Below are 14,350 nucleotides of genomic sequence, written 5' to 3' on the forward strand. Positions count from 1 at the left end.
AATTGATAAAAGCAGATGTCTTCATTTGCCAAATTCTATTCTCAATAAAATTCATTAACTTAAGAACAAATTCACAGCTTTTATCAGTAAAAGCTTTTTTATACAAATCACAAATACATCCAAAGCTACATTTAATTACTTATATTCTGATATTGAATTAAAGTGTGCTGTGTAAGTTTCTGTTGGCTCGCTTGGACAGGTGTTGGGGGCGTAAAGGTTCAAACTTTAGGGTATAATTACAAAAGTTTATAATAAAGTTTTCGCTTTTGCTTCTAGCTATGCTGAAAGGGTCTCTATGCCCAAAATGCATTACAATTTTGTTAGTTAGCCTTTGGCACTGATTATTTCAGTATATTATCCACTCAGCTGTGGATGGCTTGGGAATTAATTCTCAATTAACTGTTAATGATATTCGGTGAGATAATCAGTGAGAGCGTACGCACAAAGGCATTTACTGGCGGCTCTTTTGCTATGTGGACAACAAAAGCATTATGTAAAGCTAAATTATAGTGCTTTAAACCGAAAATAGCGTAAGTCGATATTACATCATTTTATAATAAAATTAAAATTTACTTGGTGCAGAGAGCTTTTACTTTAAAGAGAGCTTGCTTTTAGTTGTCAAGTGACGATTTTTGGAAACAAAATTAAAAAAAAATTTAAATCAAATTTTTTAGGTTTATTGCTACTTTGTAAAAAAAAATTTAGAAAAAAATAAAAGTTTTTCATTTAAAGTTGCCAACAATACTGAAGCACATTTTTAATACACAGTTTCTTCAATTAAAGCTATTTAATTTACAAAATGACATAACTCAAATTATTATTTTTTAATAAAAACTTGAAAAGAAAGTAAAATTATGTGAAACACATTTTGAATTTACATTTTCTTCAAAAATATTTTTACAAAATGTCTCTTAATATGTAAAATGACATAACTCAACTAAATAATTTTTACCGAAAAGTTGCAGAAAAGTTAAATTACGTGAAACATTATTTTGAATTACGTTTTCTAAAATATCATTACCTCAAAATGACTTTAATATGCAAAATGGCATAACTCGAATTAATATTTTTTTACCAAAAACTTGAAAAGAAAGTAAAATTATGTGAAACACATTTTGAATTTACATTTTCTTCAAAAATAGTTTTCCAAAATGTCTCTTAATATGTTAAAATGACACAACTCAACTTAATACTTTTTACCGAAAAGTTGAAGAAAAGCTAAATTATATGAAACATTATTTTGAATTACGTTTTCTTCAATATTATTACCTCTAAATAACTTTTAATATGCAAAATGCCATAACTCGGATTAATATTTTTTTACCAAAAACTTGAAAAAAAAGAAAATTTGTGAACCCAATTTTCAAATTACGTTTTCTTCAAAAATATTTTTTCAAAATGTCTCTTAATATGTAAAATGACATAACTCAACTTAATACTTTTTACCGAAAAGTTGCAGAAAAGTTAAATTACGTGAAACATTATTTTGAATTACGTTTTCTAAAATATCATTACCTCAAAATGACTTTAATATGCAAAATGGCATAACTCGGATTAATATTTTTTTACCGAAAACTAAAAAAAAAGGAAATTTGTGAACCCAATTTCCAAATTACGTTTTCTTCAATAATATTTATTTAAAATGATTTTTAGTATATAAAATGACATAACTCTATATACAATTTTTTTACAAAAAATTAAAAAAAGCAAAATTATTTATCGCAAAGTCATGAAGGACTTATATTAGGTTTTTGAATGTAGCGGCTTTTCTTCATATAATATATGGCACATACATATATGTATGTATATGTATAACTATAATTAAGCATATGCAGTGCGGCGCGTGTGTGTCCTTACTCTTTTGTCATTTGGCGAACAAAAGTTTTCATTTAATTACTTTTGACGTTGTCCCGTGCCTGGCAGCAGTTTATGCGAATTGACACAACAGCGTTTGCGCGCCCAAAAGCGCACTACATATTCACTATTTATATGCTTATGTGAGCATAAGCGCGTTTTGTGGCGCTTATCGATTTTCCCCAGGCCCAACATTAATTTCGCAGAACTCCATTGTAAAACGCGCTTTGTCTGCAGACACGAGTGCTTAAAGTGAAATTAAATAAATTGCTGTTGGCACTATGCTACATGTGAAATTATGTATGTGCTATGTACCAGTGTATACATATACATATGTATGTATGTATATGTATGTATATATAATTTATTTACTTTGTGATGTTGATTATTTCACTCAGTCATTTTCTTTTGCTTAAATATTTAATGTAGTTTTTGCGGAGGCTCCTTGAATGTTATAAGCTGGAACGTTGATTTTATTTCAGTAATCTTTTTCAGAGTTGCCGACTATGTTTTTTTCATAAGAATTTTTGTAAATATAAGTAAAATCATTTGACTTTCTAAGCAAAAAACTGTGTTTGATAAATTTTAGATAAAGTTTTTGTGTATGGGGTTGCCATATTTATATATTTTATATATAAAAATTTCGTTGATCCAGCAAATCTATCAAAAACTTTATTTTGGCTTAAATTCAAAAAATTACTTGACTTTTTAAGCACAAACCTGGGTGTAAAAATGTTTGAGAAAAATTTATTACAAAGGGTTGCCATTGAAATTTTTAAATTTAATCATTTCAATAAATAAATATTCAATTTTCAGAGATTTTTTAATATTGTTTGCTCTGAATTCTATAGATATTTCAATTATATTAAGAGTTGCCACATTTTTTTCTCGAATTGTTTTTTAAATAAAGTAAGAGTTCTGACTTTTTAAGTGCATACTCAAGCAAAACAGCGGAAAAATTAAAATTAAAAAATTAAAAAAGAATTAAAATAAAAAACCCTTAAAAATATAAAAAATTCTTGTCGAAAGAAAATAAACAAAAAAACATTAGGAACAAAAGTAAAAAAATTAAATTAAATTAATTTTTTTTTTAATTTATTTTTATTTTCATATTATTTTTTATTTTTATCAAATTAAATTAATTTTTTTTTAATTTTTACTTTTTTAAAACAAAATTTTTTTTATTTGTTTTAATTAATTTTAAAAATATATATTTTTCACATATTGTTTTTATATAATAAACTACAAATTTTAGCTTTTTAAGACTGTTGAATTAAATTAATCTAATAAATTAAATAAAAATTTTTTAAATTTTTTTACTAAATTTTAATTATTGTTAATTAATTCTAATTTATTAAATTAAATTAATTTTTTTTTATTTTAATTAATTAAATTAATCTATTAAATTAAACACATTTTTTTTAAACTAAATTTTAATTACTATTAAAAAATTTTAATTTATTTTTTAATTTATTAAATTAAATTAAGTTTTTTAATTAATTAATTAAATTAATCCATCCAATTAAATAATTTTTTTTTTAATCTTTTATAACAAAATTTAATTATTATTCATTAATTTTATTTTTTTTTTAATTTATTAAATTAAGTTAATTTTTTTTATTTTAATTAATTAAATTAATTAGATACTATAGATTAATATCATTAATTAAAATTAAAAAATAATAATTTAATTTACTAAATAAAAATATTTAATTATTAATTTATTAAATTTAATTATTTTTTTAAATATTTTTTTTAAATTTAATAATTTAAATTTTTATGATTGCATTTTTTAATATTTTTTTTCCAATAAAGCATTGCTTTTAAGCACTAATTAATTTTCCACAAGTTGTTTCAATAAAAACCCGCTTTCGAGTAGTCATAAATTAACAGCGTCTCAAAAACCTGTTGGCATTAGTTTAAAAATCGGCTGCAACTGGTTTCAAAAACGTTTAGATATTGTCGACGAGAAGCGCTTGCATTGAAGAGCGAAGTTTATTCAACTACAGCTACAAATTTGCATAACAATATTCTGGCTTACGGTACTGTGCGCCCATAAATTTCATTTTATTTCAAAAATTCTACTAAACTAGTCAGATTAGTTCACAGCGCACATCCGGCTGCACTCAGTTTAGATATGCAAAAAAGAGCAAAAATATTATCGAATATATTTGCGCTGCCGCAAATTTAATTGGATTAAATTTTTCGCATAGCTTGTCGAAAGATCATTACACGGCTTTTCCTCTCACAAACATTTAGGCGCTAAATGGAATTTAAATTCTGTTGCGAATGAAATGCAGTGAACTCGAATGTAAACTAAAATCATTTACACGGAATAAATACAAATATGTGTTTGGTTTACTATAGTGTATAAGTGAACCCAGTGGTGAAAAATATAGTTTTAATAAATAAAAATTTTTAAAAAGGACTAGTTGGAGTGTAGTCTCTTTAGAGCAAGGTTATAACTCTCGGCTAGCACTATAAGAGTCTAAAGCTATATAAAAATCCATACATTTTTCAAATGTGCCTTAAAATTTTGAAAAATAATATCTGAATACCTAAAACCTCTAACCTTCAAGGTAGTACAACTAACGCCAAAAAAACTACTCCTCTCCCAGAAAGCGCCTACACAGAACCAGTCTAGACCAGTCAGCGCTTTGTACATAGAAACGCGCGCGTATATCTACACCTCTCAGTCTGCTATAAGCAATCAGGGTCATTACACCATTACGCCAACGAGCTAGCGCTGTGTGCATATGCGCGCCGCGAACTCAATGAACTCTACCAATAACACCCACCTACAACTTACGTGTATGCGGCTGATGAGTCGGCACATGCAGCAGTATGCCACAAGAAAATACAATAATACCGGATCAGTTAGTTGAAGGCGCAATCAATTCTAAAGCGGACAGACTAAGTAGCCGCCGCAACGTCCGGTTAGTGGGTGCGGAGCGCTTTGCCGTCGATGTCGATGACGATGGCTTTATGCGGCCAAATGCCGTCAGCCAAATGCAAAACTACAGGGTAGTTGTGCATAAGCAAGCAGCCTAAAGCGCGTACTTAGAGAGACAGCCAAGCAGTGAGTCAAACGACGAGCGGCAACAATGCAGCAGGGTAATAAGCCAATTGACTTGGCTTGGCCGTGTGCTGGCGCCGACGGCAGCGCGTTAATCGGGCGTGCCACTCACGGCTAACTGCTGCTTAACACACGGTATAAAATGCAGCGCGCGGCGATTCTCGGTTCGCGCGACGCACTAGCGCGGCGCTTGCGGTCTACTCAACCAACCGCGCCGCGCGTCACCATTGTTATGAAGCATTTTATTTAAAGCAAAATGCTGTTTTTCTCAATTTTAATGCCTCGTGGCAGTTGCTCTACGTGCCGCGCCACAGTAAACGGTGTGTGTTGGCGCGCGCCAACAGCGGCACACGACGCAGGCAGCGCGCTTGTGGGAGCGGTGCGCGACGCGTATGCCTGCACACAAAAGTTTCATGGATGATATACCGAAATGTTGACAGCTCAATGCGATTACAAAGCGAATATGAAATGTAATCATTTCAATTTTATGTTCACTTTTCGCGTTTCGCATTCTTTATTGCACATTTTTTTACATGCAAGTGTGTGTGTGCGAATTTGTAAGAAGGTTAAAAAACGCGCCAACGCTCGCGAGTGTGGGCCATAAATTTATGATGACTGCATGCGGCATACGTTTATCCTCTCTGCTTCTTTTTCATTTTCGTTTTCATTGTTATTTAAGTTAACTTTAAATGCTTTTTATAGTATTTAAATGCATACGCATACAAGCGCATGCTTTTTGTGTATATGAGTGTGTGTGTGTGTGTGCGTGCGCATTCATGCGTTGTGGACACTTATTGAATTATGAGGCTGCTTAAACTGCCCAGCAGGCGACTTGTGGTGGGTCAGCGAGCGCGCCAACGCATCAAGCGACTAAAAACGGCATTATAACATACATACATACAGTTAAACATATGTATATGTAAGCATGCATTGCCTTGCGGCCGGTAAACTTCGCTTTATTATTATAAAATTTATTTTTATTTTCACTTTTATATTCATTTCATTATTACTGCGGCTTTGTGATTGTGCACGCTGCCTCTTGTAGTTTGGTTTGTTGGTTTTATACCCTTTATGGTGTATTAAGTTTGCCACGAAGTTTATAACAGTGAGAGGAGAATGTCAGAGATCTTTCAGTGTATAAATGAACAGCGTTGGTAGCTGAATTGATTTTACGAAACGGTCGATGCCGGACCACTTTACGGTATAACTGCCATATAAACGGCTGGTTCAAGACCAAGTTTTTGTACGGAAAACTTTCTTACGAGTATTTGATAGAATATCTTCACAAAATTTGGTTTAGATAATTACTAAAGATAACGGTGCAACCTTCGAAGATATCGTTCAGATCGGATCACTATAGCATATAGCTACCATACAAACTCAACGATCAAAATCAGGACTTTATATGAAAAACTTGTTTATTTGGCGAGATATCTTGACAAAATTTGGTATGGATTGTTATTTTAGACAACGGTGCAACCTCTGAAGATATTGTTGAGAACGGACAACTATAGCCTATGGCTGTCATACAAACCGAACAATCCAAATCAAACCTTTCTATGGAAAACTTGTTTATTTGACAACAGATCTTCACAAAATTTTACACGGACTATTATTTTAAGCGACCATGCAACCTCCGAAGAAATTGTTCGGATCGGACAACTATAGCATATAGCTGCCATACAAACTGTTCGTTAAAAATGAAGAAAAATATCTTTTTGTATTATTTCTCTGCTTTAAGAATTGCACCTGTGAAGGGTATTAAAGCAAAGTTAACGCTTTTTCTTGTTTTCATATTTTTTTTTTGTTGCAGCTGGACAATAGGCACATTAAAAATGTATTCGATGCGACAAGGCTGCGCCAATGCGCGACGGTTTGTGTGCTTAATGCGCAAATGTTTGTGTGTGTGCGTGTAAATATGATGTTATGTTGTAGTTGCAATTTTAACTATACGTACATATGTGTACATGTCTGTATATGCGTATATTATACTATTTTGACGCCGGTATGTAGGCCGTTCGGCCATTTAAGCGCACTTTTCTTGCGCCTTTTGCCGCATTTTCAATGTCAAATGTCACAGCGAGATAATGAATGCGTGTAATTTGTTGTAAAATATTCATTTATTTATTGAAAAAGTAAGCAATGAACTCGTCATTTCATTGTGCTGTGGTGGTGTGCAACCACTGCAGCAATTAACTGGTGTTGTTATACATATATAATATACGCACTCATACATTCATATAGCCGAATAATCAAAACTGAGAATTTATTAATGGATTTCAGTTCAAATATTAATATTTGACAATTTACTATAAAATATATGAATATAAGGAATCGAAAGTTAAGGAAGCACCTTGATAGGAACACTTGTAAATTTTTTTCGAACTCGTCAGCTCGTCACAACTAGTAGTCATTTCCGCCTCGGTCTCAGTTTCCTGTTCCGACACGCTTCTTGTTGGAGGGAAATCCACACATCTATCCATCTTCGCACTAGTCGACTGGGCTCCCTGAAGTTTTCCGGTAGACGACTTGGCCGATGGCAGTTCCAACTGCCTAATCACACTCGTCTTTCGAAGATTGATAACGTCAGGAGGACAACTCTTCGAGAAGATGTTGTCGCGACTTGACGGTGACCGACCTTGAACTGGACCGTGAAGAGTGATAGATACGCTCTACCGTCATATCGATTTTGGACACTGACCTGTTCGAGATTGACGAGAGGATTAGGTCCATGAAACCATCGCTGAACGCCGGCTCAAACATGGGGCGCTAACATGCTCTCTCCGGGTCTGCCAGTGTCGTTTATGACGTAATTAAAGCGGGTCGCCTTTGCGTAAGACCTCCTTTTCTCCTCGGCCTCGTTACTGGTGATTTTTCTTCTTACCGGCCTCCGAAGCTGATAGTTCATTACAGTCTTTCTCAGGCGGCCTCATGTAAGATATATTTATGCTTCGTTCTTTTATAGCTTTTGATAAGCTCCGGTGTTCGGAGTTGTTTCGTGGTGTTTTATTTTCGGGAAAGACTCCGTTATCCTGAGGGCTGGGTACAGCTGTCAAAGTCCGTTGTATGCACGCTGCGTCCCCGGAGCGTTTGTCAGTCTTTCAGACAGGGTTCCCATCTGCTCTCAAAATGGCGGTAGGAGAACTTATTTGTTCGTCCCTGAGCGGGGCTTGGGGCCTACAGAATCTGTTTCACATAATAGGGTTTTTTGTGAATTTTTATTAAACAAAAATGTTTCTTAAATTTCTAGAAAAAAATATTTCCGAAAAATAAAAAAAAAAATTTAATTTAAAAAAAAATTTATAAAAAAATGTTCTAAAATTTCTAAAATATTAAATTTTTTTTTTAAGTTTTAGATAATTTTTTTTTTAATTTTCACAATTTTTTTTTAAATATTATTTTTTTATAAATTTTAAAAATATTTTTGCACAATTTTTTTAATAACACTTTTTTTTTAGAAATTTTAGAAATATTTTTTTTTGTAATTTTGTAAATTTTTTTAATAATATTTTTTAAAGAAATTTAAGAAGTATTTTTTTAATAAAAATATTAAAACTTAATAAAAGTAAATGTTTTTTTTTGAGAAATATTATTTTTAGAAGCACTTTTCTCATAAAAATATTAAACTTCAACTGAATGCCAAACTTTTAAAGCGCTGCTGACATTCAGCGCTTTATTCAGCTATCAAAACAATGAGCTGAATACGTGCTGAAAGCCAGAAGGCAAAGACGGATGTTATTTCAAGACAAAAAATTTCAGCATACTAAAATTAATTAAAATCTGGTTTCGCATACACTGCTAACGGATTTTACTTGTTGATGCATTTATTAGTTTCAACGTTCATAAAAGTTCTAATTTTGCCAAAATTTATGGACGACTTTTATGCCATTTCAGTAAATGCCTGAATTTTTAGCGAAACAAAAAATAAAAGAAAAAATTGCAAAAACACAAAAAATATGCAAAAAATATACTTTGCATCAACATTTTCATATAGAAAACCGTTAGCAAATTTGAACATAATTTTCAAATAAAATTTTTTTAAATATTTTTTTATATTTTCTATATTGTCAAAATAATTAAATGGAAAAATAGTTTCGTCAAATAGTACACACATACAATTGAATGCATAACGCCTTATGCAGAAGTTCGAAATTCACCTAAAGGTAAATATGGTCAGAATATTTTCGGCTGGACTTTTCATGTGCGCAGATATTCAACACGTGGCCCCAATTAAGAGGCAGCTAAACCAGCCTGCAGTTTTTTCATTATTATTTTTATTTCACTTATTGCTACTTTTCTTGCGTCTCAAACCGTCAACCGTCGTCAACGCCAACCGATTAGCCTTCTTCAATAAATCTACAACAATAACAAATGCATATTTGCTATCATAAATTTGTTAGACTGCTTGAGCTGCGGCTTTATCATATGAATATAAACATAATCCGTGTATCAGATTTCTCCCAACCGCACACACATACAGATATGCATGCGTATGTGTGAAGCATTTGTGGCGGCCGTCCAAACGATATCTTCCCATATAAGGTGTTAATGTCTATTTAGCATTTGAATCACGTTTTCCATAATTTACATTCACGTTTTAGTTGCTCATACATATTTATGTGCCGTCGTTTAGTTGGCTTTGTCTCATGGCTACGATTTGTTTTTGTTTATTTCCTTTTTGGTTTTGGTTTGTGCATATAAATAAATACAAACATGCGTACGAAGAAGCATAATACACATCTATATCTGTTGTGGTTCATCCATGCAGCAGAAAAAGTCAAAACAACAAAAACAAAAATTTATGTGTACAAATTCACTACCGGCAAAATATATGTATGTATATATTATTTTGTTTTTTTTTCTTCATTTTTATTTTCCACATATTGAAAAATAAAAAATTAAAAAATAAATATAACGATATTCTTAATAACATTTTTTTAAAAACATATATGAAAATTTTTAAAAATATAAATATAGTTTTCTAAAAAAATCTACTTTAAAAAAATCTAAATAATTCAAATGACAGTTAAAAATTAAAATTAATAAATTTTTAAAAAAATTCGAATCTAATTTCTTTTTTAAATTTTCAATTTTATAAAAGTTTTTTTGTTTTAATATATTTTTAATTTTTAAAAAATTTCGAATTAAATTTCTTTTTTAAATTTTCAATTTTATAAAATATATATATTTTTTTTAATATTATTTTAAAATATATTTTATACTTTAATACTAAAGAAAATTTATTGTGTACTCTAAAAATAAGGTTCAAGTTATGAAATCCGAAGAAATTTTAAATTTTGATATAAAAATATTTAAAAAAAAATCAGGCTTACATAGAGTTTTAAAATATTTTTAATATTTCAAATATATTTAAAAAAAATTCTGAACGAATAAATATTTACATTACAGATTTGATCCAGAAATATTAAAAACAAAAGAAGCAATTAAATATTATTGGAGATGTTCTTTTAATTAAATTAATAAAAATTTTCGGTTTTCAAAATATTTTTTTATTTTACCATTTTTATATCTTTGAATGTTTTCAAAATAAATAAATATTTTTCTTATTTTTTCAAAAAATCAGTTAATTTTTAGTTTAGAAAATGTTTAATTTTTAATTTCAAAATTTTAGAATTTTTTGGGGTTTTTAAAACATTTCTTTTGATTTGATTTAAAAATAATTAATATTACAATTTATTAAAGAATCTTTAAAAACTAAGTTAAAAACAAACTATTTTTCAAAATAAAAATATAATTTTTTTATTAAAAAAATAGTTAACTTCAAATTTAAAAAATTTCAGTTTTCAAAATATTTTTTTTTTTTTGTCTCTTTCATGTATTTTTGTATCTAGCTTTTTAATTTTGCAAAAATTAGTTAACTTTTAGTTTCGAAAATTTAAAAAATTTAAAATTTAAATTTAAAAATGTTTAAAAATTTTTAAAATATTTTTTTACATTTCATTTTAGTAGTTTTTAATTATAATTTTATTTATAATTTATAATATATAATATTTTAATCTTTCAAATAAATATAATACAATTTTTTAATTTTTCAGAAATTAAATTTTAAAAAATTTCAGTTTTCGAAATATTTTTTTTTTAATTTCATTTAATTTTTAGCCAACTGCCTAGGTTTTCGTTAGCCAGTGTCTAGTACCGATTTTATAAAAAAATAATTAATTTTATATTACAAAATATATTAATAAAAAATATGTTTTAAAACAGCTTTATTATAAACAAATTTTTTTATTTTATTTTGAGGCATTTTTTTTTAGAAATTTTATTAAATTTTTTATTAAAATAATCTATTATTTTATAATATTTAAGATTTTTATAAAAAAAAGTTAGTTAATTTTTTGAAAAATGTAACTTTATTTGAAAATAATTTTAAAAGTTAAGTTTTTTATCTTTAACGAATTTAAATATTTAAGCATAATCACCAAGCACACATGTTGCTAAGCACAAATCTCACAGATATGCAAGTATTGCTTATGGCCACGTGCCCGAAAAATATAAAACGGCTGTTATTATGCCCCTACTTACACGGAATTTAGATTTTTCATTTTCTATATGGCGACAAGCCCCTACTCTTTTTTTGGGGCTTCATTCTCTGTATGCTGATGTGCCATATATGCCTTTCAATTTGGGTTCACGCATTGTGCGCCTATATTAGAAGAAGTCTTAAAATTTAAGCACAATCAAAGCTCGTGCGGCAGGCACATGCTTCGCAGGCATAATGAGCAAACGCGAGCCAACAATGCACACATGAGGCTTATACTGGCAGATATATGATTTTAACGTACATATGAGACTTATCTAGAGAGATATATAGCTTTTATGAACATATATCTGATATGTATATGAATACGTTTATGTATGTGTATTCGTAAATGATATGCCCACAGCGCATCCATCAAGGAGTTGTCAACCTTACCCACACCGCCTTTTGTTATGCTAAACCCGCCAGCACAGCCTTTTGGCGCCAAATTGCGAATGAGCATGCTTTATCGCTTCCGTTGCGCATATATTCGTTAGTAGCAATTTTTTGCGCTGACGCACAATTTATAATTATGCGAAATTCTTTGTTTGATTACTTTGTTTTGTGGAAATTTACATTTTTCATATTAAATATATGGCATCTGCCCACACCTTGTCTTGGCGGCAATCAAGTGGGTAGGACGTCAATCATGCCAAGTGTCAAAATGGCACTTCCTGCGACGAGGCTCACGGATATTTGTTGCCTGGCAGCAAAAGCAGCAATCGATTAGTGTAGCCACACAGCGGTATGATAAATTGTGAGCGGCGACTCTTGGTGACTCGCACATCGCATTGGCAGAGGTTCAGGCGGTTCAGGTGTGAATGGCTTTTGTGGATATTGCAGCAATTTTTTTCCTTTTTACGTGGATTTAGCAATTTTATATATTATATTTATATATAATTGCAGATGGAACATATTTATATACAAATCTATATCTATCTATATAACACATAATACCCAAATTTTCGGTATTTTCACATCTCAGTTGAGATCAGCGCCAAATTGTACCATTTTCTGCCTGCATTCATGCATTTTTTTGTATGACAATAAACCATTTTCGGCCTCATTTGTATATATGTCTATATGTATATTCGGCACAATGAAACCCTATTAGCTTATTGCAACGTGCCTAACCGTAGATAAATAGCTGTCTAAAGAGATATTATTTTCCTTTATAAAATACCACAAAATACAATACATCAGCCAAAGCCATTGTCACCCCTGGCTGTTAATATGTATCGCCATATTATATATACTTATATATTATATAATATATATATACATCCATATATTATATATTTGTTTGGCTGTATGTGCGCCTGCATTCATGTGTTATTATGTCAAGAGCCTTGAAAACGTCAATAGCATTTAAGCGCACAATGACTTCGCCACAAAAGCTCATGCTCATGCATTTTGCTCTCGAAAGATTGACAAGCCTTGAGATTTCGGATTAAAATGTTTTCATAAACGACATAAATATAATATTTTGATGGATATATGTAACAATTTCAAAATCCAACGCGAAAAAAATTGTGCAAAACAGTGGCGGATCCATGGGGGGTTTTGGATGTCAAAGGCCCTCATTGCCTAAAATCGCAGATTATAATTAAAATTCAGCAGAAAATATGTCAGAAAGAAAGACACCCACCAGAATTTATTTCAGTGGCGGTTCCAAGGGGGCGTTTTGGGTGTCAAAGCCAAAATCAGAAATTTTAAATCAAATTCAGAAATGTTTATGAAGTTATTTAAACATTAAAAATATGTTAGAAAGAAAGAAAAGCTCCAGAAATAAATTTTGAAACCGCCACTGTTTAAGACATACATATTATATAGTAGATTAAGTAAGGGTATCCCATATAATACGAAATGTGTAGACCAGTGTTGCTGCTTTGAAGGCAAAATTTATGCTACCGAATTGTTTTCGAAACTGCTTTAATTCAACGAACATTTTCAAAAAACAGAAAATGACTTTGAGAATAAATCTCACAAGAGTAATTTGTTGTAGAAATTCATCAGTCTGATCGAGTTCACACCAAAGAAACCAAAGTGAATCAGGTAGAGCAGAACATATACGTAGAATTTACGCTGAGTTGAGTTCTTTCTATGGTATACTGTGCGCTCTTTGAAAAAATTCCGAATTATGACTCACTTGATTGTACTATATAAAAAATAATCCTACCTGGGGCTGCAGTTCCAAAATTTTCAATTTAAGAAGAAATGTCTGGCCAAATTTCTCATTTTGTGAAAAATTGTTGTTACATTTATCATTCCCAGAAAATAGTTGGTTAAGTTGAAGTTGCCATCTAAACTGACCGATAAAACTCAAGTCCCTGTATGGACAACTTTTCTAAATGACAAGATATCTTCACGAAAATTGGCACAGCTTATTCCTCAAGACAAGGCTACAATCTTGAAAGAAATTGTTTAGATCGGACTACTATAGCATATAGCTGTCATACAAACTGAACAATCAAACTCAAGTCCTTGTATGAACAACTTTTTTATTTAACGAAAACTCTTCACGAAATTTGGCATAGATTATTATTCAAGACAAGGCTACAATCTTGAAAGAAATTGTTCAGATCGGACTACTATAGCATATAGCTGTCATACAAACTGATTGGTTAAAATCAAGATGCAGTTCTTTTTGAACAAATTTATGGTATGGTATGGCAACTCTGAAGGGTATTATTGCTTCGGTTAAGTGGAGTTCAAAAAAATATCTTATTAATACTTTTTGTTGTAATTACTTGACAGCACATTGTCGATTTTATCACAACATATGCAATATCAGTCCAAAAATATAAACGAGGCATGCAAATCATTTACGCGAGTGATATGAAGATATATATGTGAATATATACATACATATACTAAATGAT

At 30.4% G+C, this 14,350-nt stretch overlaps 1 protein-coding gene across 2 annotated transcripts in view; it reads left to right on the forward strand.

The window, feature by feature from the left end:
- Window positions 1–14,350, forward strand: part of LOC105228417 (protein goliath) — a 111,565-nt gene that overhangs the window by 75,971 nt on the left and 21,244 nt on the right. The gene's annotated exons all lie outside the window — the stretch shown is intronic.

Source organism: Bactrocera dorsalis, chromosome 3 (genome assembly GCF_023373825.1).
Source record: "Bactrocera dorsalis isolate Fly_Bdor chromosome 3, ASM2337382v1, whole genome shotgun sequence".
Classification (NCBI taxonomy): domain Eukaryota; kingdom Metazoa; phylum Arthropoda; class Insecta; order Diptera; family Tephritidae; genus Bactrocera; species Bactrocera dorsalis.